We start from the raw sequence: 23,866 nt of genomic DNA, 5'->3' as shown, positions 1-23,866 counted from the left end.
TACACATAATTGTATCATATTGTCTTCATCATCTCCTGTCCGCTGGTACATTGCAGAAAATTCTAGCTAAGTAACTTGAACTTCGAGCTAGTCAAGGCTGCAGTCCATGATTTCCAATCCTTTGCAAGGCGTCCGGTTTCTCCATGTTCAGAGTGTGCGAGGCCCATTGAAACTAGGCCTTTAGTTCAGCTAACTTAATAACACAGAACAGAGGTTATGCTTCTCATTATGACATGTTACTACATTTTTCTCATATATTTTAATTAGTTTTCACGTTTTCAGTCATTTTAGTACACATGGTGACCATACCCCAAGGTCACGTTTTTCAAACCTACACATTTGTCTATGCTTAATTTCTCTAGCATTGCCCCATTAGTAACACACATATATCATCATTAATATTCTTAATTGGCATATCTGCTTCAACAGTCACTTCTCTGATGACTAAATATGTAATCACACCTTTCCTCACCATTAATCTTGCATTTGTGTTTCTGGTGTCTCTCGATGTCTCTTTAAAATTTCTCTATAGACTCTTCTCCTAGGCTGTTCTTCCCTCTGATCATTCTTGGACTTCCTCGATTTTATTTTTTGCCACAATTTGCATGTACCCCACATTCCCAATATTGAAACAATCACAATTAATATTTCTTGTACAATTTTTCATAATACCCCATTCCAAATTTGACTAAACCAATTTACAACTGAAACAAATCCATTTCCAACCTTTTCCAAACCTCCTAGTTCCTTAAATTCTTTCAAATCCTTGCTTGACTTAGTTAAATTAGTAAGTAAATCTCTCATCTCCTTATCATGTTCAGGTTTAAATGAACAACAATGCCTAGCATTAATCATTTTACAGACTCTGCCGTCTTTCGCTAAAAGTATGTCTAAAGCAAGCCTGTTTTGAAGAGTCATAGCTCTATCTGCAGCCAATTCACTATCTAACAGGAGTATTGCCCCTGTAAAGTTTGTCAGCATGTTATCCACAATAGTAGACAACTTTCGTATCTTAATTGCATTCAAAATAACTCCTACAGAGGGAATTACTGCACCAAAAATGTATCCCACATTTGCAGAAGAGGTTTCCCTCCTCTGTCGCTTATGGTGTAATTCAGTCATTTTTGGAATTTTCTTTAAATCATCTATCTGATAACTTTTAGGAAAAACTATCCCCAAATAGCATGTTCCATACCATCCTCTAGGGAGACGGTAATAAGCATTCAGTCCACAAATATAGTCGATTCCAGGAATCACAGGATCCTGACCATTCAGCATAAAAGTCCATTTACTCTGAAACAAAAACACATGCCTACATTCACTCGTTCCCACAAATAAAGTGTCAGTGCATGGCTTCGGCCTATATATAAAAAGCTTCTCTACATGTAATGCATCTAAAGCTAATTTCCCTTCGGTTTTAATGGCAGTGTAAGCATAGTCATTCTTATAAGTCTTTTTCTCTAATCCTCTTTCTAACTTCTCTTTCAATGCTTTTCTTCTATCATCAGAATGGCCTATAAAACTATTTTCTAATGGAGTTAGTAAGCAGTTTAGATTGTTTTTGTGCTCATAAGCAGTACCAAATGTTAGTGTTGGCTCAAGGAATCTTCCAACTAATACTATATCATGCTCCCTAGCTATTTTACTCAAATATATAATAATAGGAACAAAGGAAAACACAACATCATGGTTTGAATAGAAATACTGAATATACTCTTGGTTATAGAATCTATTTAGTAGCAAACTACAAGTTATGCCATAGGTAAACAGTAAGCTATGGTACGGAACTCCTTCTTCCACAGAGGAAGGAATTTGTGTACACAAAAGACAATTCCTTGCATTCATTGTCTCAACATACTCACTCAACAACCGATAGAACACATTAGAAGAAAGCTCTCCTTGTGCATTAGTATTGTCATGCAAGTATCTTCCATCTAACGTAAACCTCTCTAAAGCTGTTAGTGTAGTAATCTCAGGAACAGAGGTACTAGTAGCTTCTTTCCATTTCGTGAACAGACATTCCCACAATCATTATTAGGAACATTATTCCACACATAATTGCCACTCCCAAACTCAAACACCTACAATATCTAATATCTCTAACACAGTTATTTAATCCAGCCATGATCTATAAAGAATCAGAAAGTAGAAATAACTCTTAGACAGAGTGCAACAGAAAAAATAAAAAAATGAAGAAAAATAATTATTTCTGACAGTTCAGTTTCACCCTTTTCTTCTTGTCAAAATCAGTTAGCAGCTTGTCACATCCGGGTTTTCAAATGTCGTATCATGTTATCAATGTCTCTTCTGGGTTTATTTCAACAGTCTCTTTTCAGATCTCTTCAGATTAGCTCAACAACTCAGTATATTGATCCCTCTCAGGTTGCATCAAAGTACTGATTTGGAACTTCTCTGTCAAAACAAAAGGACATAAACTCATTTTGCCATTCACTTGTTGCTGCATATGCCCACTCAGGACCTGCGTATCTTCGACTTGCTACTCTCTTTCTTTTCAACCTTCGATCTCCACCTAATTCTTCTTCACTCAGTTCTTCTTTTCACGTAGTATCCACTTCTTCTTCTATTGGTTCATTGATAAGCAACTCCTTCTTTTTCCCAATTCCCGACTCAGGCCAATTGTCTCCTTTTCTCGTTCCTCCAGTCAATATTCTCCTCAGAATTGGACTCTTCTCCTTTTCTCTTTCTATGGTGTTTTCTCTTGATGGACCTGCAATGGGTTCAGGAGGAGTCAGACCACTTAGACTTTGATCCGTCTCATCTCTTTCACCCTATTGATCTGTCACTTGCTCTGCTTGCTTTTCAGCACAGTCTGCTTCTGGGAGAACCCCTGCTGTGCTTGGTTCTCCTGCTGTATTCGTTGAGTTAGACTCTTGCTCACCCTCCTGTAATTCTTCACCTTCGTCTCTTACAGCGGTGATTGATCCATCTTCCACAAAATCAGGGTCAACCTCAGGATCAACATGTTCTTGTTCTGACTCATTTACAGTCACTTGCTTCGCTGTTGTTGATGCTTTCACAACACCTCTTCATGTTCTTGGAGGCTCACCACTCACGTTGTGTGGTTTGCATGTATCCAGTTTGACAATCCTACACACTTTACAGCTGTCGTAGTTGTTAGCACCACCTGGTATGGACCTTTCCAATGCAGTACTAAACAGGTCGTTCAAACGTGCTTTTTGATTATGACCCAAACTCCAGCTCTCAGATTGTGACCTGGGTCATGGATGGGTGACAGGGTAACAGCCTGCACCTGCTGAGAGAAAGAGCAAACTACATCAGCCAGACCCTTGCAGTAGTCCAACACCATATCATCTGTAATATTTACAAGTGCATTGGATGGAATTGCTGGCAATCTCATTGCTCTGCCCATGAGAATCTCATGGGGTGACAGTCCTGTCTTCCTGTCAGGAATATTTCGCATTGACATCAATACCAAAGTAAGGCATCTGGCCATTTCAGGTTAGTTGTGGCACACATCTTGGCAATTCTTGATTTCAGTGTACCATTCATTTGCTCCACTAGTCCTGATGCTTCAGGGCGATAACTGCAATACAACTTCTGCTCAATGTTTAATGCTGCACATCAATCAATCAGGAAATTTATAAAGCGCGCTACTCACCCGTCAGGAGGTCCTAGGTCAGGCGTAGGTGGAGCGGTAGGGAGTTCCAGGTTTTGGCGGCGAGGTGAGAAAAGGATCGTCCTCCGGCAGTGGTGCGGCAGATGCGGGGGACGGAGGCGAGGGCGAGGCTGGCGGAGCGGAGATGGCGTGTGGGAGTGTGGAAAGTGAGTTTGTCATTGCGGTAGGCTGGACCTGTGTTGTGGGGGACTTTGTGTGCGTGGGTGAGGAGTTTGAAGGTGATCCTTTTCGATGCGGGTAGCCACTGTAGGTCTCTGAGGTGGGCTGAGATGTGGTTGTGGCGTGGGACGTCGAGAATGAGGTGGGCGGATAAGTTCTGGATTCGCTGCAGATTCTTTTGGAGCTTGGCCGTTGTTCCAGCGTATAGTGCATTTCCGTAGTCCAATCGGCTGCTGACCAGGGCATGGGTGACTGTTTTCCTGGTATCTACGGGAATCCACTTGAAGATCTTGCGGAGCATGCGAAGAGTGTTGTAGCAGAAAGAGGAGATTGCGTTAACCTGCTGAGTCATGCTGACTGTAGAGTCCAGGATGAATCCTAGGTTGCGGTGCATGGGTGGTGGGCGAGGGTGCGGTTCCTAGGGAGGTGGGCCACCAGGAGTCGTTCCATGCTGAGGGGTCGGTGCCGAAGATGAGGATCTCTGTCTTGTCTGTGTTTAACTTGAGGTGGCTTGATTCCATCCAGCTGGTGATGGTGTGAAGTCCATTGTGGAGGTTGGTTTTGCAGTTGTAGTGTCTTTCGTGAGGGAGAGGATCAGCTGGGTGTCGTCTGCGTAGGATACAATGTTGATGTGGTAGGTTAGTGTGATGTTGGCGAGTGGGGCCATGTAAACGTTGAAAAGCGTTGGGCTAAGGGAGGATCCTTGGGGGACGCCACAGATGATGTTGGAGGCTTCGGACAGGAACGGAGGAAGGCGGATTCTCTGGATTCTGCTGGCGAGAAATGACGAGATCCAGTCGAGAGCCATGTCGCGGATTCTGGCGTTGTGGAGGTGGAGGGTGTGATGACATACGGTGTTGAAGGCTGCAGAGAGGTCCACATAAGAGTGTGATCACTTTGTTATTGAAATGAGTTCCCCTATCTGATTCTAAAGAGATCAGAAATCCGAACCGTGGTATTTACTCTCTAAGCAACAACTTTGCTACCGTGACACTGTCATTCCTTCGTATAGGGTATGCTTCAATCCAATGACTAAAAACACACACACAGGGGGTCATTCTGACCCTGGCGGTCACCGACCGCCAGGGCCAACGACCGCGGAAGCACCGCCAACAGGCTGGCGGTGCTTCCATGGGCATTACCGCGGTCAGAAACGGGAAACCAGCGGTGTCCCGCCGGTTTCCCGCTGCCCCAGGGAATCCTCCACGGCGGCGCTGCTTGCAGCGCCGCCATGGGGATTCTGACCCCCTTACCGCCATCCTGTTCCTGGCGGTTTTCACCGCCAGGAACAGGATGGCGGTAACCGGTGTTGTGGGGCCCCTGGGGGCCCCTGCAGTGCCCATGCCAATGGCATGGGCACTGCAGGGGCCCCCTAACAGGGCCCCACATTGATTTTCAGTGTCTGCCAAGCAGACACTGAAAATCGCGACGGGTGCCACTGCACCCGTCGCACGCCTTCAACTCCGCCGGCTCCATTCGGAGCCGGCTTCCTCGTTGAAGGCGCTTTCCTGCTGGGCCGGCGGGCGGCCTTCTGGCGGTCGCCCGCCAGCCCAGCGGGAAAGCCAGAATGGCCGCTGCGGTCATTTGACCGCGGTGCGGTCATTCGGCGGCTCCCGCCGGGCGTGCGGTTACCGCCACCGGCGGGAGTCGGAATGACCCCCACAGTCACCAACACGTACTTCAATCCACCACATGCAGGCATCTCAATTAAAACCAACTGCATTCTGCTGTATGGTCATCCTGCTCTTCCAATGTGGCTCAAATTCACCACTGTCCCTTTCCCCACATTTAGTTGCTGATAAATTACACATCGGTGACATACTGACTCTGCTGCTTGTCTGAATTTCAGATTAAACCAATCAACCTTGAACAACCTAACCATGGCATCTCTTCCAATGTGGGCTTGGCCATGGTAATACCTGGCCATCTGAGTTAACAAATTGTTTGGCAATACCATCCAACCCTCCTCAGAAACCCAAATCTCATCAGGTCTTTGAATGCACTTTAAGATGACCAAAAGTCGTTTCTCTTCCTTATCTGCTTTCTCTCGTAATGTTTTTAATTCTTCCAGTGTATCAATGACTTTTAAATCAAAACTTGTACTATTATTTTCTTCTTCAGACACTAGTTCCCACTTGTCTTTAAACGATATACAGTTCAATGTACAAAACCTTGCAACTTGATCTGCATATCCATTTCCCAATGAAATGTAATCCTGTGTTTTTTTATATGCACTGCATTTTACCACAGCAATTTCTTTAGGTAACTGTATTGCGTACTACAACTCTTTTATTCAGTCGGCATTTCTCACTGGTGTTCCAGTAGAGGTCATAAAACCTTGCTGCGACCACAACTGGACAAAATCACAAACAATTCCAAACCCATATTGACTGTCAGTATAGATTGTAACTCTTAATATTGCAGAAACATAGCATGCTCTAGTAAGAGCTACTAATTCTGCCACTTGTGCAGAATATACACCTGGAATCCATAAAGCTTCTAACATGCCTGTAATTGTGTACACTGCATATATCCTGCTCTCAGTGTGCCTGTTCTGTCTCTGAGACACGAACCATCAACAAAGACAATTTGGTCATTTTCTTCTAAAAGCGTGTCTCTAATATCAGGCCTCTGTTTTGTACACAGTTCAGTTACCTCAAGACAATCATGCTCAATTTCTTCTTCTTTCTCAATTTTAACAGTATCTCTAGGAAGCAATATCGCTGGGTTCAGCACTGTACATCTCTTTAATGTTACATTTGGAGCACCCAATATGCTTGTCTCATACCTTGTCAATCTTGCACCAGTCAAGTATTGCATTTTCGTCCTTGTCAGTAAAATCTCAACAGAGTGTGGTACCATTACCGTCAAAGGGTATCCCATGACTACCCCCTCACATTGTGACAGACTTTGACCAACTGCGGCTATTGCACGCAGGCAACCTGGTAAAGCTGCTGCGACCGGGTCCAAGGTATCTGAAAAATAAGCTACTGGGTGATAAGCACCTCCATGGACCTGTGTCAAAACAGACAAAGAACAAGCATCATGTTCATGACAAAAACAAAGTGAAAGGCTTTGTGTAATCAGGCATTCCCAACGCTGGAGCTCTGCACAAACTCTCTCTCAATTCAGTGAAGGCTTTCATCTGATCTTCATCTAGGGTAATGGGATCTTTAACTTCCTTATGTGTCAGCTGCTGCAAAGGTTTAGCAATCCCAGCAAAATTTGGAATCCACTGTCTGCAGTACCCCACCATTCCCAGAAATATCCTGACATTTCTCTGAGAAGTCGGGGGACTTCTCTGCAGAATCATGGTAATTCTCTCCCTAGAGATAATTTCACAGGTGAAACCTTATGTCCAAATTCTCCCAAATGGTTCAGCAGGGCAATCGAGTCATGTTTACACTTGTCCCTTGTTCTGGATGTGATCAGCAAATAATCAATGTTCTGTACTAGAACCGATTGGTATGGCAATTCCAATGACTCCAGGTTCTTTTTCAAGATCTGATTGAACAGAGACGGTGACTCTGTATACCCTTGTGGAAGCCTGCACCAGCTGTAGACTCTGTCTAGGAATTTGAAACTAAAAAGAAACTGACTGTCCTCATGAAGAGGCACAGAAAAGAAAGCTTGTGACAGATCTACCACTGTGAACCACTCTGCATCGCAAGGAATCTGAAACAGTATCACTGCTAGATTTGGCACCACTGGACAACATTTAACCACCAAATCATTTACTTTTTGCAAGTCCTGCACAACATGTACTTTTCCACATGGCTTCTTTAAACCCATTATTGGTGAATTATACGGGCTACTCAACACTTCTTTCAAAACTCCTTGTTTTAGGAAATCTCCAATTATTTGTGCCACCTTCATTAGAACATCTTGTGGCATGTTATACTGTGGAAGCTGCAGAAATACTGCATTAGGCTTCAGAGTGATCTTAATCGGCTCTACTCCCTTAATTAGGACCTAATTCTTTCCCTGTCAGGTCCCAGACTTCTTCCTTCACTGTTCCCTGCAAGTCTGCATGCAATTCTTTCACAGTAAACATTGGGAAAAATGTGATCAATGGGTTTTCTCCATAGGTATTGTTAATCATCATTTCAGTCACCTGTTCTTCCTCATCATCACTATTTGTTTGGACTTCTATTCCAGTGTCCGAACAATTAATGGAACACCTTGTCTCGCATAGTAAGTCCCTTCCCAGTAGAGATATGGGACTCGAATCACACACCACAAATCTATGCAGACACTGGTAATTTTCGATTTCAACCTGCACTGGTTCTGTGTCAACTGTCTATTTTCCACTCCCACAACATGAACTGTCCTGCCTGAAAGAGGTACATTCGGGACTTCTATACTTCTCACTGTAGAGCGTGTGGCTCCTGTATCCACTAAGAATGAGACCCTATATCCCATCACCTTTCCCTTCACAAAAGGTCCTCTCTGATATACTTCTAGGGAAGCTGTAAGCATACAAGCTCCTTCATACAAACTATCACTCATCCATTCCTCATTTATTTCATCCTCACTATAAAATGGAAATTGGTGCACTGTGTTAGTTCTACTGTCTTGCCTCTGACCTGTGGCCTGCTGAGTAAGCATCACCTGTTGCTGCTCCATCAGGGATGAGGTATCTGCATTTGCTGTCTAGGTACAATGGGAACCTGCTGCTGTATTGGTTGCAATTGGGTTAGTTGTGCGCATGGCACCTGCATTTCTTGTAATGGTAAGAAATTCTGTCCTCGACTCTCAATGTTAGGAATAAATCCTTCAATTCTTGGGACTTTCCCAGTTTGAAATGTACTGACATCACAATGCTGAACAACAACATCCTGCGCCATCAACGGACACTCCCGCTTCCAGTGTCCCACGTTTCCACAAAAATGACATGGCAACATCTTTTTCATTCCCTGCTGTCATTCTGAACAACTACAGTCCCTAACTCCAGACTACGCATCATGTCAACTCCACGTCCTCTACCTCTCACTTGAGTCTGAAACATAACAGCTCTCTGCTGCAGCGGCATAGGTGGTACTATAGCTCCCTGTACTCCTGTCTGAGCTGCCTTCATTTGCATCACCATCGCTTTCTCCTTTAACTTTTTCTGTTTTAATTCAATCTCGTCACTACAGTATTTTGCATACTGCAATACCTCATCAATCGGTTTTGCCTTCCAGCAAATCAAATGACGCTTAATCATCTGCTCTATTTCTGGTCTCAACCCTTCGACGAATCTGAACACAAAATGCAACGTCTTTCGGCTCAATCGCTTCCTTGCCACTGTACTCCTTGAATGCCTTTAATAATCTCTCATCGTAAGTATGTATTGATTCTTTAGATTCTTGGACCGTTCTGTCAATCCTTTGCCAATCACTATTTTTGGGAGAAATTTTTGTCTTCGGGAACTCAAGCACCTTATAATAATTTTTCATTACCTGAGGTGAAGGTGCACCTTTGACCTTATGCCTTTCTGGTTAACTTGTTGGCCAATCCACTGCTCTCTTATACTCAACCCATAAGTCGGCTGGAACCACTATCTAGAATAGTATGTTCAAGTCTTCCTATAGACATTTAGAGAGTATTACAAATCTATCTGTCTGCTGATACCACTCGACCAGCTTCTCTCTCAATTTTTTGTAATCATTTGTAAATGACAATATATCACTCCTGTGCCATGGAACATATACAAACTGCCCTCCTGGAAACTTTCTCATTGGAAGCATCTTTACTGATTCCCTTTCTCTTTGAACTTCCTCGGGCCCTTCTTGTGAATCCCGCTTTCGTTTGTCCTTTTTCTTTGCCCATCTACCTTCCCACTTCTCTAATGCTCCCCAGATCTGAGCACTCTGCAACAACTCTCCTAAATGTGCCTTCATTCCTGCTGATCTCATGTATTCGAAATCCTTGCCTCTAAATCTAATCTGTAACTGCGTTTCTAATGCTTCGTATTGTCAATCTCAATGTCATGTTTCTCTGCTAGCTCTGCTAATTTCTGATGGATTTTACTCACTTCTTTTGTAATCTTTGGGTATAAATACCTCAGCTCTTCTTTAGTGTAAGACTCAAATCTGTTCACACCAATTGTTCCCTCAACTAGTTCAGTTGCTTCAATATTCAGCCTTACACAATTTATCTGCTCTTCACATTTGGATGTATTCTATGGTGCATTTAGATTGTCTAACCGTTCACTCACTTGCTGCACTGAAAGTCCCTGTAATGAGATGTTACCCGCATTTGGCACTGGTAACTGTTGCACCACTGCACCTGAAGTCTGCGGCGTCGAAAGATTTAGACTTTGACTTGTATTCGGGCCATTTACTGCACCTGGAAGCACTACAAGTGGACTAAGATCCATTAATGGTCTAGATCCATTGAAAGTCTGTCCCTCAGACGACATCATCTGCACAGGATCAGTCGCTCCCCTCCTCACAAGCCTCTGTGACATTTCATTCTGTTCTCCTGCATTTTATTTATTTTGCGTAAATAAGGGTACCGTTGGACCAACAGTAATCGGTAGCGATATTGCATCTGGAGCTGCCCTAACACTCATGCTCTGTGGGAATGTTACCCCTATCGCCTGGTTCATGACTGGTGTAATATTGTTCCTGTCAATGGTGTAAACTTCAGCAAACCCTGCGCCTGTGCTGAAGACATTAGCATTGGAGTCGGTTCTGCCTGAATTAACATTCGCTTTGGAAGCACTTGCTCCCTCAGCACAATCATGTTCGAGACTGTTTCAAGAACTGGTACATCTGGATAAATTCTCTGCAGCGAAGGTGAATGCATCTGTGGTTTAACCACATTAGTAGCTCCTGGACTAGGTGTACTCTGTACCACCCCTGGTAATTGTCCACCATCTGTCTGAGCTGCCCCCTTGGCTCCCTGTACTTGTGCAGGAACAGCTGGAGTGGCACTTGTTCCTGGACCCCCTGAATAGGTTGTTAAAGGTGGAGGTCGATCTCTTAACAGCTGTGTAATGAAACCTTCAACATCTGAATCTTCTTCATCAACATAAGACTTTCTCTTTTTCTTTTTCCCTGCACTTTCATCCTCTTTAGCGCCATCCTCCTTCTCTGCCTCATTTTCCTCCGTAATGGCAGGAAACAACTTAGCACACTGTAATGTCTCCACTCTCTATCTCTTCTGTTCCCAATCTCATCTAGCTTCAGCTAAAGATTTCTCCACTCGCTTCCTTCTTCTTTTGAACTTCATTTCTTGTTGCTCTCTAGCCACCAGTTCCCAAACCGCTAAAGCCTCAAATTGTGCTGGTCTCGGTAACGGCTTCATCTCATATAATGCCATTCGCAATTGGTCCAATATTCTCAAATTAAACTTCACATGCTCAGGAAACGCTAAGGACCCTCGCTTCTTGATCAGCTTACACCACTGCTTCAACCAAAAACACGGTGCCACACCGCGCTCCTCTATTACAATGTAAGCCAAATAATATTCGGGTGGATTCGGCTCCCCCACTGATGCCTTAATGTAAGAATCACCCTTCATCGCACTTCTGAATGCCTTGAAAAACTTAATTTTATCTATTCTGTTTACATCAATTCAATGATGAAATGACTTTTTCTCCCAAGATTCCCTTCACCTGCTTGCTCAACCAATTGCCTCTTACAGACAGCTGCTAATCCGCTTGCGACTCTTCTCACCAACCAACCTATTCCAGCACGGCACAACCTGACGTCACACTCACATACAACGGCTGACAAAGTCTTGTGGCTCATCCTCCTAAACTCAACTCACACAACTAATGCAAATTATAGCGAGCACTTTAACGAAAATACCAATAACTAAAACAAACCCGCTGTTCTACTACAGGAAGGGACACAATCGCTTTAAAGACTTCACAAATTTCACTAATGGCTCTTTCGCTCATGTAGCTATTCCTCTTTCTCAGTCTCCAACATTCGCAAGCAAAATTCGACCCGCAAATTTTACTCTCAACTGATCAATCGGTCTGTCCTCCTGCACATAGAACTCGCCAAATCTCAGTCTAAATTTCTTTTACTCATTTATCACACACACGCTTGTTGACCATACCTGATCAACCTATTAAACCAGAGAGATTACAACATATACCCAATTGTCTCCTATACTTGTCAATTTACTCTGGAGTCTTAGGCCACGCAGGGTCCTTACATCACCAACAACCACGTGGATAATTTTTTAGCACAAAGCACCACACTCATGAGAAGTTCGACAACTTCCCTATTCTCATGCTACGGAGTACGCACACTCCTACTAATCTCAATTGGAGTACGCAGACTCCCTACTTACCTCATATACATCACAGTTCACCTGCAGTTTGCTTAAGCCTGTGCAAGCGCAAACTACCACTTTCACACTATCTCAAAACACGGCAAGAACATACCCAACTCTACTAGCAGGATCCAGGATCTTGGAAAGACATTTCTGGGCTTAATGGGACATCATCATTGCTATAATTGCCATTTCAGAAAAACAAAATTCACACCTCATAAAATATGAACAACTAACCCTAACTTAAACTACTGCCATAACCAATAATCACCACATAAACAGTTCTCCAAGGAAACTAACCATCAAGCTGCTACCAAATACTGTTAGTGCTCCTGGTCCTTAGTAAGTAAACTTACAAGGGGACGCATATAGGTCAATGAACCTTTTGAATCGCATGGAGTATCCTAGTCATGCAGTGACTATCAAATCAAATACTAACACCAATAATCAAACCATACTAATCAAGAATAACCACTACTCAGAAAAGAGTTAACAATTTTTATTTCCCTATTGCTTACAATTCTAAATCATCCGTTAGTTCAAGCTTTATTCAAATCAACTCTTTAATAATTCGTTAATTAAACTACATTATTTCATTAGGAAACATGATATGACAATGCAATATCATGAGCTATGAATACCAGCATTAATAATGTAATTCAGCAATTAGGTTTGTCAGTCATTTGTCACCGTCAACGTCACCCCTAAGAGCCTACCTAACCAAAATTAGCATCAGCATGTGGGACTTCAAGCGAAAACAATTTGGTAAAACATTAATTTGAAAAAATCTACCTAAGTGAGAATCTCTATAAACAGCGCAGTTGGTACCTAGAAGGAAAGGCATAAAATTGTCAGTCACATTTTCATAGCTACTTATCCAATACGGATCAGCAACAAGTCAGTCTTCATCTTCAGTTCATCAATCAGTCAGCTACGGATCAGGCTCACAGAGTATAACCCAATGTCAGCACCTCGGACAGCGTCTCCTGACGTCATCAATTTTCTTCCCGCAATTCTCCTAAATTCTGAAGTCTTAGCTCCTTGTCATGACTTTTTATCAGGGTCTCCCAGTCCATCCCCGTAATTGCTAATTGGTCAGTCAGTCAGCAGATATGACTTTAACCTATAGTTTTTGTTGACCTAATCTACACATTTTCATATGTCCTTATTCACAAGAAGCGGATTGGTTCTTCATGCAATGCCTTCCTCATCCGGCCCTTCAGGTATCTAAATGGTTGCACATGGCTCTCCAGTCAGTTCCTCTATTGTTCATTTTCTGGGAAAGTACATATAGCCTGCTCAACACATAATTGTATCAAATTGTCTTCATCATCTCCTGTCCGCCGGTACATTGCAGAAAATTCTAGCTAAGTAACTTGAACTTTGAACGGGTCAAGGCTGCAGTCCACGATTTCCAGTCCTTTGCAAGGCGTCTAGTTTCTCCATGTTCAGAGTGTGCGTGCCCCAATGAAAATAGGCCCTTAGTTCAGGTAACTTAATATCACAGAACAGAGGTTATGCGTCTCATTATGACATATTACTACATTTTTCTCACATATTTTAATTATTTGTAAAGTTTTCAGTCATTTTAGTACACATGGTGACCATACCCCGAGGGCACATTTTTCAAACCAACACATTCTTTTTTTATGATTAATTTCTCTATGCATTTCCCCATTAGTAGCACACATATATCATCATTAATATTCTTAATTAGCATATCTGCTTCAACAGCTCCATGCACATTATTATAGTACACTGGGCCTGCTGCTGTGCACTTTAACCTAGATATATTTTGTTCAGCTTTGTTTATTATTTTAACAATACCCACTTTTGCGGTCTTGTTTATTTCTCTCTATCTAGCTGTTCTTTGTCTAGGCCAGCACTGTGTTCTTGAACAAGACATTTTGGCACTCTGTGCTTCTCTAAAGGCTGCAGTAAAAGAGGTTGACGGTAAACGTGGTAATGTTTTGTCTCTGGTATTCATAGAAACATACACATCCTTATGTAGGGACATTTTCTCAGAACATCAGCAGTTATATTACAAAACCACTTCTCTGTCCCATACACGTTAGAAGAATATTCCACCCAGATGACCACGACTGTATGCAGATTGCTGAGTGCTTCGCTACAGCTGCTTATGCAGACTTCAGGCCTTGCTCAGGTATGGGGGATGATATGTTCCCAGGATAACCTGAAGGGCAGAACTAGAGCTTAACATGCTGTGCTCTAATATAGCCTAGGTAGGAATTAGTCTATTGACTCTAGTGACAATATAGTAGTGTTATTTCTATGCTTCACTTTCCTTGTCACAATTTTAATCCTTTCAAGCTTTATCGTCCCGGTTATTGCAGTACATACTTTAGTGTCTAAGATGCAGTTGCTTCATTAAAAACCTTATTGAAACTTATACTGCCTCTGCTTGCCCTGGTAAATGTGAGACTAATGTAACTGAGAGAAACGGATGAGATCTTGTGACCATGATTTCCCTAAGGAGTCAATTGTGTCATGCACTTGGCTGCCCAATCACCCCTTCTCTTGGGTGGAGATGAGGCTCTGCTAGTTAGCCAGAGCAAAACCCAGATTAGGCCGACAGGTGTCACCTGTAGTGGGTTAGACTCAGTCCCCCACACCATAGTCGATTCTGCGGCGCAAATCCATTAGTCTCATTAGAATAATGAGAGCATGTGTTATGTGGTGCCCAATGTGGGGCCAGGCTCCAATTTGCGGATCCTCCTGAGTGTCTCTGTTTCACTACATACAAAGACACCTCAGTACTATGTATGGAGACATCCGTGGTACAGAGGATTTCCTCCTCAGCTGAGTAGGGAGTACCTAACTAATGCTGTAGGTTGTTCAAGCATGAACTCTAAAAGGATAATACCCAGTTGGTGTGCTTATCGCTGAAAAAAAATGTACCATACCTTATGGCGAATCCACAACAGGTAGCAGTTGCAGTCAATATGCGACCAACCCTTACAGGACATTTACTGGCACATGGCCTAATGGCCCAGTGGGGTTCAGTCACATTTGTTGTTGATGTTCATCCAGGCTATAGAACAGAACTTTTTCTTTTTGGGTCACATTTCCAGCAGTTGATGGGAACACTAATACATTTCATCACTATACACCTGCAAACGTACCACCACAGTACAGAGCATATGCATATCTAGAAATACCTCGATGTTATCAAGAACATAATAATTGGCTTGAAGGCACCCTACCCCACACAATTTTACACATTAGGTTAGGTCCTCTAAATAATGATGGTCCTGTCTGGCCTATATTGGCCTTTTATACACCCCGCCCTGCTGCAGCGAACCTAACGGTAGCTGAAGTCTGTTGCTTATATGCTGAGTTGATGTCAATATACAGACAATTAGCACAGCTTGTAATGCAAACATTAAATACATACCCAGCACGTGCTGCTCGGGCGCAACCACATGCAGTAATGGCAGGCATTAACCCTGCGACTGTACATTCGATCATGGGTAAAGTACCCGCCAAACGAGAAGAAATTCCAGTTTGGTTAGCTCAAAAAATAAATGCAGTGGAAGCTGTATTTCCCCATACAGGACCTCAGGATAAACACAGAATATTAAGAATGTGCTTGCTTTTGGGATGGTTCCCACTGTAGATAATTATAATACATGGGGCACAGTATTTGCCATGTTCTATACTACAGCACATGGTATGCCAACACTTGCCCATTTACCAGAAGTGTTGAAACAAATTCAAGATGAATACGGGGATGCCCCGACCCTGGACTTGGGGATTCAATTAATGGCAACTGTGCCAGGGTATCCTCAATTAAGAAACCTTAAAGGGGAAGCAGTCACACTAGCGGTGCGCATGCGGCTCCGGGACGTTCCCCCACAGGATCAAGAATGTGAGCTGCCAAAGAATGTCGCAGAACCTCCTCTAGCATTGGTCGAGATAGTCAGGGGGCCAGACCAACAAAAATACAATTTCAAGGTAAATCTAATATATATTCTACCAAGCAAGCTCCTGAGGGTACTAAGAAACACTGGGATAAAAAACAACAAACAGCTAAAAAAGAAAAGGGAGAAACTCCACATACGGAAACCCCACAGAATAGATATACTCTCAGAAATAGAGATAATATAAAAACACCTGACTGATATCAATATACTGATACACGCCAAACTCGTTCCTTCCAGGACTCATCGGAAAAACTCAATGAGAGAGGTGGGCAGTCAGAGCGAGGAACTGAGTACGTGAAACCGAGACAGGAATCACAACACTCAACAGAAGTTTCTGTTAAAAAAGAAGAGAAACTTTCCCAACAAAAACCACAGTTTAAAAAGAAAAAGGTGGCAGCAGTTGCAGTTTGACATGCCACTTTCAAGAAGAGGGCTCTCTTGAATGACAAGAAGTGGGCATTAGCACTATTAGACAGCGCAGCAGGGGTCACAATAGTTTGCCGGAATCTTCTAGAGCATCTGGATGTGAAAGCAACTGATGACATCCTACAAGCTGAAACTGCAGACATGCGTGTCTCCACGCCTGATAGGATGTACAAAGTAACGCTATAGTTATAAGGAGACATAGAGCTCACAATAGACGCAATGTCTTGGGACTGCGTCGTAAACATATATGATATTCCACTGGCTGAAAAAGATTGGCCAACTGAATTTGTCCGTACATGCCCATATGGGGAAGATGTTATTAAACCTTCTTTATCGCCCCTTGTTCCTGAGGAGCTCGTAGAATCCTACACCATCGATTGGGCATTAGCGCAGGCACCCATTATGTTGCAACCACGCAGGATGGGATAAAGGTTCCCCCTATTATGTAATCCCTATTAAAAATCAACCCCAACCACAACCCCAGTATCCAATAAAACATGATGCCAAAGCACCTGTGAGGGAAACACACTTGGAGTACCAGGGCATAATCGAACCCTGTGTCTCACCCATGAATAATCCATTATTCACAGTAGCTAAACCGGACCATTCGTACAGTATAGTCTTAGACTACAGACATTCAAACAGTCATAGATGCATATATGCTATACAAAATTCACATAGCACAGCACTCATGAACAACATAGTGCGTAAAAAATACAAAACAACACTGGACATTTCCAATGGTTTCTTCTGCCAAATATAGCCCCTGAGAGCAGAGGCTTAACAAGTTTCAGTGTACTAGTATCCCAGAAAGAATTCTGTTGTTTACCTCAGGGGTACAAGAACAGGCAAGCACTGTTTGTGGCTTGTGTGACTTCAAAACTGGATGGCTTTGACCCTGAAGCATTGTCCTATGTAGATGATATCTATCTCATGGATGATGATTTGCTGCAACACTTAAGATGGGTAGCCCGCATTGTTGTGGGATTTGCCGAGTATGGTTACAAATTCAATTTAAAAAAAACAAAAATAGCCTTCCTTAGCGTCCGGTTTTTGAGATATGAGCTATTGAGTTAAGGAAAGAGCCTATCACCACAATTCTTGTAAAAATGCGCGCAATTACAAGCTCCAAATACAATAAAAAAACTCCAATCTCTATTGGGTTTCCTGATTTTTGGCAGATCTTACATTCCTGATTATGCATCACGCATAAAAGATTTACATGGCTTAATATGCCCTGTCTTTTCAAGTAAATATTGGACAGTTGAACACACACGCATTCCCAGAGCTTTGCAAACAGACATGCTTGCAGCACAACACCTACACACAAGGGACAACAAAACACATTTGGGGGGTCATTCTAACCCTGGCGGTAAAAACCGCCAGGGCGAATGACCGCGGTAGCACCGCCAACAGGCTGGCGGTGCACCGCTGGGCATTCTGACTGCGGCGGTTCAGCTGCGGATAGAAACGGAAAGTCGGCGGTGTACCGCCGACTTTCCGCTGCCCTTGAGAATCCTCCATGGCGGCGGAGCGCGCTCCGCCGCCATGGGGATTCTGACACCCCCTACCGCCATCCTGTTCCTGGCGGGTCTCCCGCCAGGAACAGGATGGCGGTAGGGGGTGCCGCGGGGCCCCTGGGGGCCCCTGCAGTGCCCATGCCAATGGCATGGGCACTGCAGGGGCCCCCGTAAGAGGGCCCCAAAAAGAATTTCAGTGTCTGCCTAGCAGACCCTGAAATTCGCGACGGGTGCTACTGCACCCGTCGCACTCCAGCAACTCCGCCGGCTCCATTCGGAGCCGGCTTCATCGTTGCTGGGTCTTTCCCGCTGTGCTGGCGGGCGGCCTTTTGGCGGTCGCCCGCCAGCACAGCGGGAAAGCCAGAATGGCCGCCGCGGTCTTCTGACCGCGGTGCGGTCATTTGGCGGTAACCGCATGGCGGGCGGCGAATGCCGCCCGCCGCGGTTAGAATCACCGCCTTGGTCATTAGAGTAAATGCTGGTGCCATTGGTTTCACCTATGTAACTTTCAACGAGGGTGAGACTGTCCGGATTGCATACAAATCACATTTCTATTCAGCAGCAGAACAGCGCTTTGCTTCCACTGAGAAATTTCTCACTGCTGTTCAGATGGCCGTCATTAAAGAAAGACCTCTATCCCAAGGCAAAGGCATTATTGTCGTCTCTCCAATCCCAGCCCTTGAGGCTGTTACCAAAGGCAGCATTCCACATGCTAAAGCATTACATTCACGTTGGATTCAATGGCCAACATCTTTGACAGCCACTGATGTGGACTACATTTTTGGCCCAAAATTACAAACGCAAGAATTTTTGCAATATAAACTAGAATACCCAGTTCCAGCAAATACACTTTCTATTGATCAGTATCAAAGAGTCATGTATACCGATGGCTCAGCGCAACCTGCAATTGGCACAAAACATCAATACTCTGCTGCTTGCACAGTCATAAGCGCCTATATGGAGGATAATATATTTTGTCCCCAGCATACGTTCACGCAAATCCTAGGGGATTGCACTGCACAATTAGCAGAGCTAAAGGCTCTGGTGATGGCAGTGGAACATATGGATCCCGCACAGCTAACACTGATTGTTTGTGATTCATACTACTGTGTCCAGTACTTCAATAAATACCTGCATTACTGGTGCCAGAATGGGTTCAGAAATTCTAAAGGCAACAACATTAAACACAGACTTCTGTGGGGGAAAGTAGCAGATCTTAAGGAAATGCTACCAAACATCCATGTTGTACATAAACTTGTACGCCACCACGTTTAAATATCATTGTTGCAAGCATGTTATTGGTGGCCAGGTCTATACAAACAGGCCAAGCAGTATGTCCTTTGTTGTGACATCTGCCAACAAATTAAGGGTTCCACCGACAAACGCCCACCACAGACACCCCTCTTAATTTCCAACAAACCATTGCAATGTGTGTACTTGGACCATTGTGGTCCCCTAACACCAGATAGTGCATACAAATATATTTTAGTTGCTGTCGACTCCAGCTCCATATTTCTATGGGTGTGGACACAACGCTTGGCTGACGCTCTGACTGTTATTAAAGATTTGCAATTCTTTATCGGTACACGTGCAGTTGCGGCTTTCCACTCGGACCAGGGCCCTGCTTTCTCCTCAAGGGCATTCAGGGACGCCATGGCTTCGTTAGGGGTCCAACTCCATTACTCGTCTCCATTTCATCCCCGGGGGGAAACAGTGCAGTGGAGCTACGAAACTGTGATTTAAAGCAGTCCTTAACGGACAGAGGCCCTCATTACAACATTGGCGGTAAAAGCCGCTTACCACCGTGCAGAAGACCGCCAACACACCGCCGCGGAATTCCACCACAGCTATTATGTCCCACATTTTGGAATCCGCCAAAATTCAGACACCCACACAATTCCGCCACACCAAAGGTCAGTAATAAACTGGCGAAAACAAGACCTCCACCGTCACGCCAACAGAAATACGCCCACACTATCACGACACACAAATCCACGCGGCGGTCTTTCAACCGCGGTATTCCATTGGCAGTACACACCGCCGTGCTCAAAATACACACACTCTTACAAAACACTACCACATTGGACAATTCGAAATACACACACCTGATACACATACACACACCACTCCCATACACCCATCACAATATAAAACACACACCCACATCACCCACAAACCCCCAAGACCACAAATTCCGAAAGAAGGCCAGAGAGAGACACCACCAGCAAGAACAACAGCATCCACAGGCACACAACACCATCACCCACAGAACTTCCACGCACCTCACACAACACCCCACTACATATCAGCACACTTATCACCACACACATCACCTACACCACCCCATGGCACGGCAAAGACACCCCATGTTCTCGGAGGAGGAGCTCAGGGTCATGGTGGAGGAAATCGTCCGGGTAGAGCCACAGATATTCGGAGCACAGGTGCAGCACACCTCAATTGCAAGGAAGATGGAGCTATGGCGAAGAATAGTGGACAGGGTCAACGCAGGGGGACAGCACCCAAGAAATCGGGAGGACATCAGGAAGAGGTGGAACGACCTATGGGGGAAGGTGCGTTCCGTGGTTTCAAGACACCACCAGGCAGTTCAGCGGACTGCCGGCTGACCCCCACCTCCTCCCCCACGACTAGCAACATGGGAGGAGCAGGTCTTGGCAATTCTGCATCCTGACGGCCTCGCAGGAGTAGCTGGAGGAATGGACTCTAGTAAGATAAATCTTAATTATAACATCCCCCACCCTACCTGCATGCATGCCAGCACATACCCCCACCCTCACCCTCACCCCCAGCACCCCAACTCCTCACATATGTCCCAACATCACAAACCACCCATCCCAACACCAAGCCCTGCATGCAACAACAAGGTATGGACACCCATCACTAAAGCATGCCCACTGCACATACCCATACAACCCCCTAAACGATCATCACACAAGGTCCCACACAGGAATGCAAGCACTGGGGTACACAATCACCCACCCATTGCACACCATGACACACACAGATGTAATAACCATCCTTTTTTCCCCCTCAGGACCCCTACCCAACGTCACCGGACAGGAGGGTCCACACATGTCCACACCACCAACAGAAGAGGCCCACAGTGATGACAGCACCTCTGTCCAACTGGATCTAGATGACCAGCCTGGCCCATCGGGAACCTCAGAACAGTCGGTTCCCCTCACACTGGCACAGGCCACCACAGACCTTCCCCCCTCTGGAAACACCAGCACAGCACCCCACCCAGCGGGCCCATACCTCCGTCCCCAGGACACGTCAATCAGCTGTGTGTCCACCACCACAGGGAACCCAGGATAACCCACCACCCCAACAACAACAGGGACATGGGGGCAGTGGTAGTGGGCACACGGTCCAAGGGACGGAGGCCCAGGAACACAGGGGAACTGGGAGGGCTGCTGTGCAGGCCAAGGGAACCCACTCTCCACGAGGCCCTCTCCTCCATCATGGGAGCCTACCACCACTCCCAGGAGACGATGGCAACGGTACTGGCCAAGTTCCTGGAGACCCAGCGCCTGCAGGAGGAACAGTATTTGGGCTTCAGGGAGGAACTCAGAACCATCAGCTCCACCCTGGGCACCATCGTAGGGGTGCTGAAGGAAGTACTAAACACCAGGAGGGACCTGTCCTGGCCTTCAGGAGGCCGAAGGTCCGCTCGATCACCTTCCTAGTTCACCCATGGGCCTCATTGTAGCGTTCCTCTGCCCTTGTCCTGGGATTCCTCACTGGGGTCAGTAGCCATGACAGGTTGGGGTAACCAGAGTCACCTGCAAATGGTGAGGGACAACTGTTAGACACACACTAACCTGGAGAGATATCCCCAGACCCAGACAACCATTCCCACTGACTTGCCTCCAGGTGCTCACCTAATAGCCATACACGGTGCCTCTGGAGTTGACCCATTACATAAGGGATGCTGCTATTCCGCAGGATGTAGGTGTCATGCACTGAGCCAGGGAACTTGGCATTCACATGGGAGATGTACTGGTCTGCCAAACATAATATCTGTACATTCATAGAATGATAACTCTTCTGGTTTCTGTACACCTGTTCACTCCTGTGGGGGAGGACCAAAGCCACATGGGTCCCATCAATGGCACCTATGATGTTGGGGATGTGTCCCAGGGCATAGAAATCACGTTTCACTGTAGGCAATTCCTCCACCTGAGGGAAAACGATGTAGCTCCGCATGTGTTTCAGAAGGGCAGACAACACTCTGGACAATACGTTGGAAAACATAGGCTGGGACATCCCTGATGCTATGGCCACTGTTCTTTGAAATGACCCACTTGCAAGGAAATGGAGCACTGACAGCACCTGCACTTGAGGGGGGATTCCAGTCGGATGGCGGATTGCTGACAACAGGTCTGGCTCCAACTGGGTACACAGTTCCTGGATTGTGGCACAGTCAAGCCAGTACGTTATAATCACATGTCGCTCCTCCATTGTCGACAGGTCCACCAACGTTCGGTACACCAGAGGATGCCGCCATCTCCTCACATGTCCCGGCGGACGGAGCCTATGAAGGACAACAGCAAGCACAGAGTCAACCAACTCAGAGGTACGTACCCACAGTTTACCCAGAACACAAATCATACACAAAAGGTTGCCTGTATGTGTGTTGAGTCTAGGCCTAGGTATGTGTGACGCAGTTGGAAATGAAGCCATGTGGGCCCCTGAAATGGCGGCTGCCTGACCTGTAAAGTGGGACAATGGGATGTGAGGTAACTGCGCTGGCGTTCTACACCGTCGCGGTCGAAGACCGCAGCGCAATGCTGCATTGGTTAACATTGGACCCTATGGGTCCCAGGAGCCAATGACGATGTACGCCAGCGGTGACGGTACGCACCGCCGTGGACGTGACCGCCATTTTCTATCTGTTCAATCACTCGATACCTGATCTTCGACAGGAGAGGACCTACACTGCAGGTGCTGCTGTGACCTCGGTCTGGAAGAGACAAAGGCTTGAGTGTCTGGGGAAAGGGTCCCTGCCTTCACATCGGAGGAGTTGTAGAAGCTCGTGGATGGGGTCCTCCCCCAGTACACGCTACTCTACGGTCCTCCAGACCAACAGGTAAGTACACAGGGAACACGTTGTATGGGCTATGCCTGTGTGGAGAGGGCTGGATGTAAGAAGGAAGGGGGACAGTGCTGCGTGCATGAAAGACGGTGAATGCGTGTGCCACATGGCAAGGGTAGGGATGGGGGCCAATCACTTTGACGTTGCAGCTGCTAATAACTTCACTTTTTCCCCTGTACATTTCATGTAGGTCAGCGCCCACCAGAAAAAAGATATTTGGCGTGCCATCGCCAAGGACGTCCGGACCCTGGGGGTCTACCAGAGACAGAGCACCCACGGCTGGAAAAGATGGGAGGACATTCGCCGCTGGAGCAAGAAGATGGCGGAGGCTCAGCTGGGGATGGCCTCCCAACGTGGGATGGGTGCCCGTCGCACCATGACCCCCCGGATGTTCAGGATCCTGGCGGTGGCCTACCCGGAGTTGGATGGACGCTTGAGGGCATCACAACAGCCACAAGGGGGTGAGTTTACTCTCATTCTGGTGACTTTGCGCGCAGTGGAGGTGTCTGGGTGGGGGAGGTGGGCTGTGGGTTTCCCTAGGCCAAGGCGAGTTCCGTAGGCAAGGCCCCTCCATAAGGCAGGCCATGTGGCACACCACCCCACCTCTGTAGAGTGCCAAGTACACCTAGTCATGGCCCTGTGTCATCTATGTGTGCAGATGTCATCCATAGCCTTGTAGGCCATTTCCCAGGAATTGCACAGTGGAGCCCAAGAGCGCGGCGTAGTGCAGGGGGCTTCTGTGTCTGTAGTGTCCGTCAATGGTAGCGGT

This window comes from Pleurodeles waltl, chromosome 1_2, assembly GCF_031143425.1.
Source record: "Pleurodeles waltl isolate 20211129_DDA chromosome 1_2, aPleWal1.hap1.20221129, whole genome shotgun sequence".
NCBI lineage: Eukaryota > Metazoa > Chordata > Amphibia > Caudata > Salamandridae > Pleurodeles > Pleurodeles waltl.
This window is presented reverse-complemented; position numbering follows the sequence as displayed.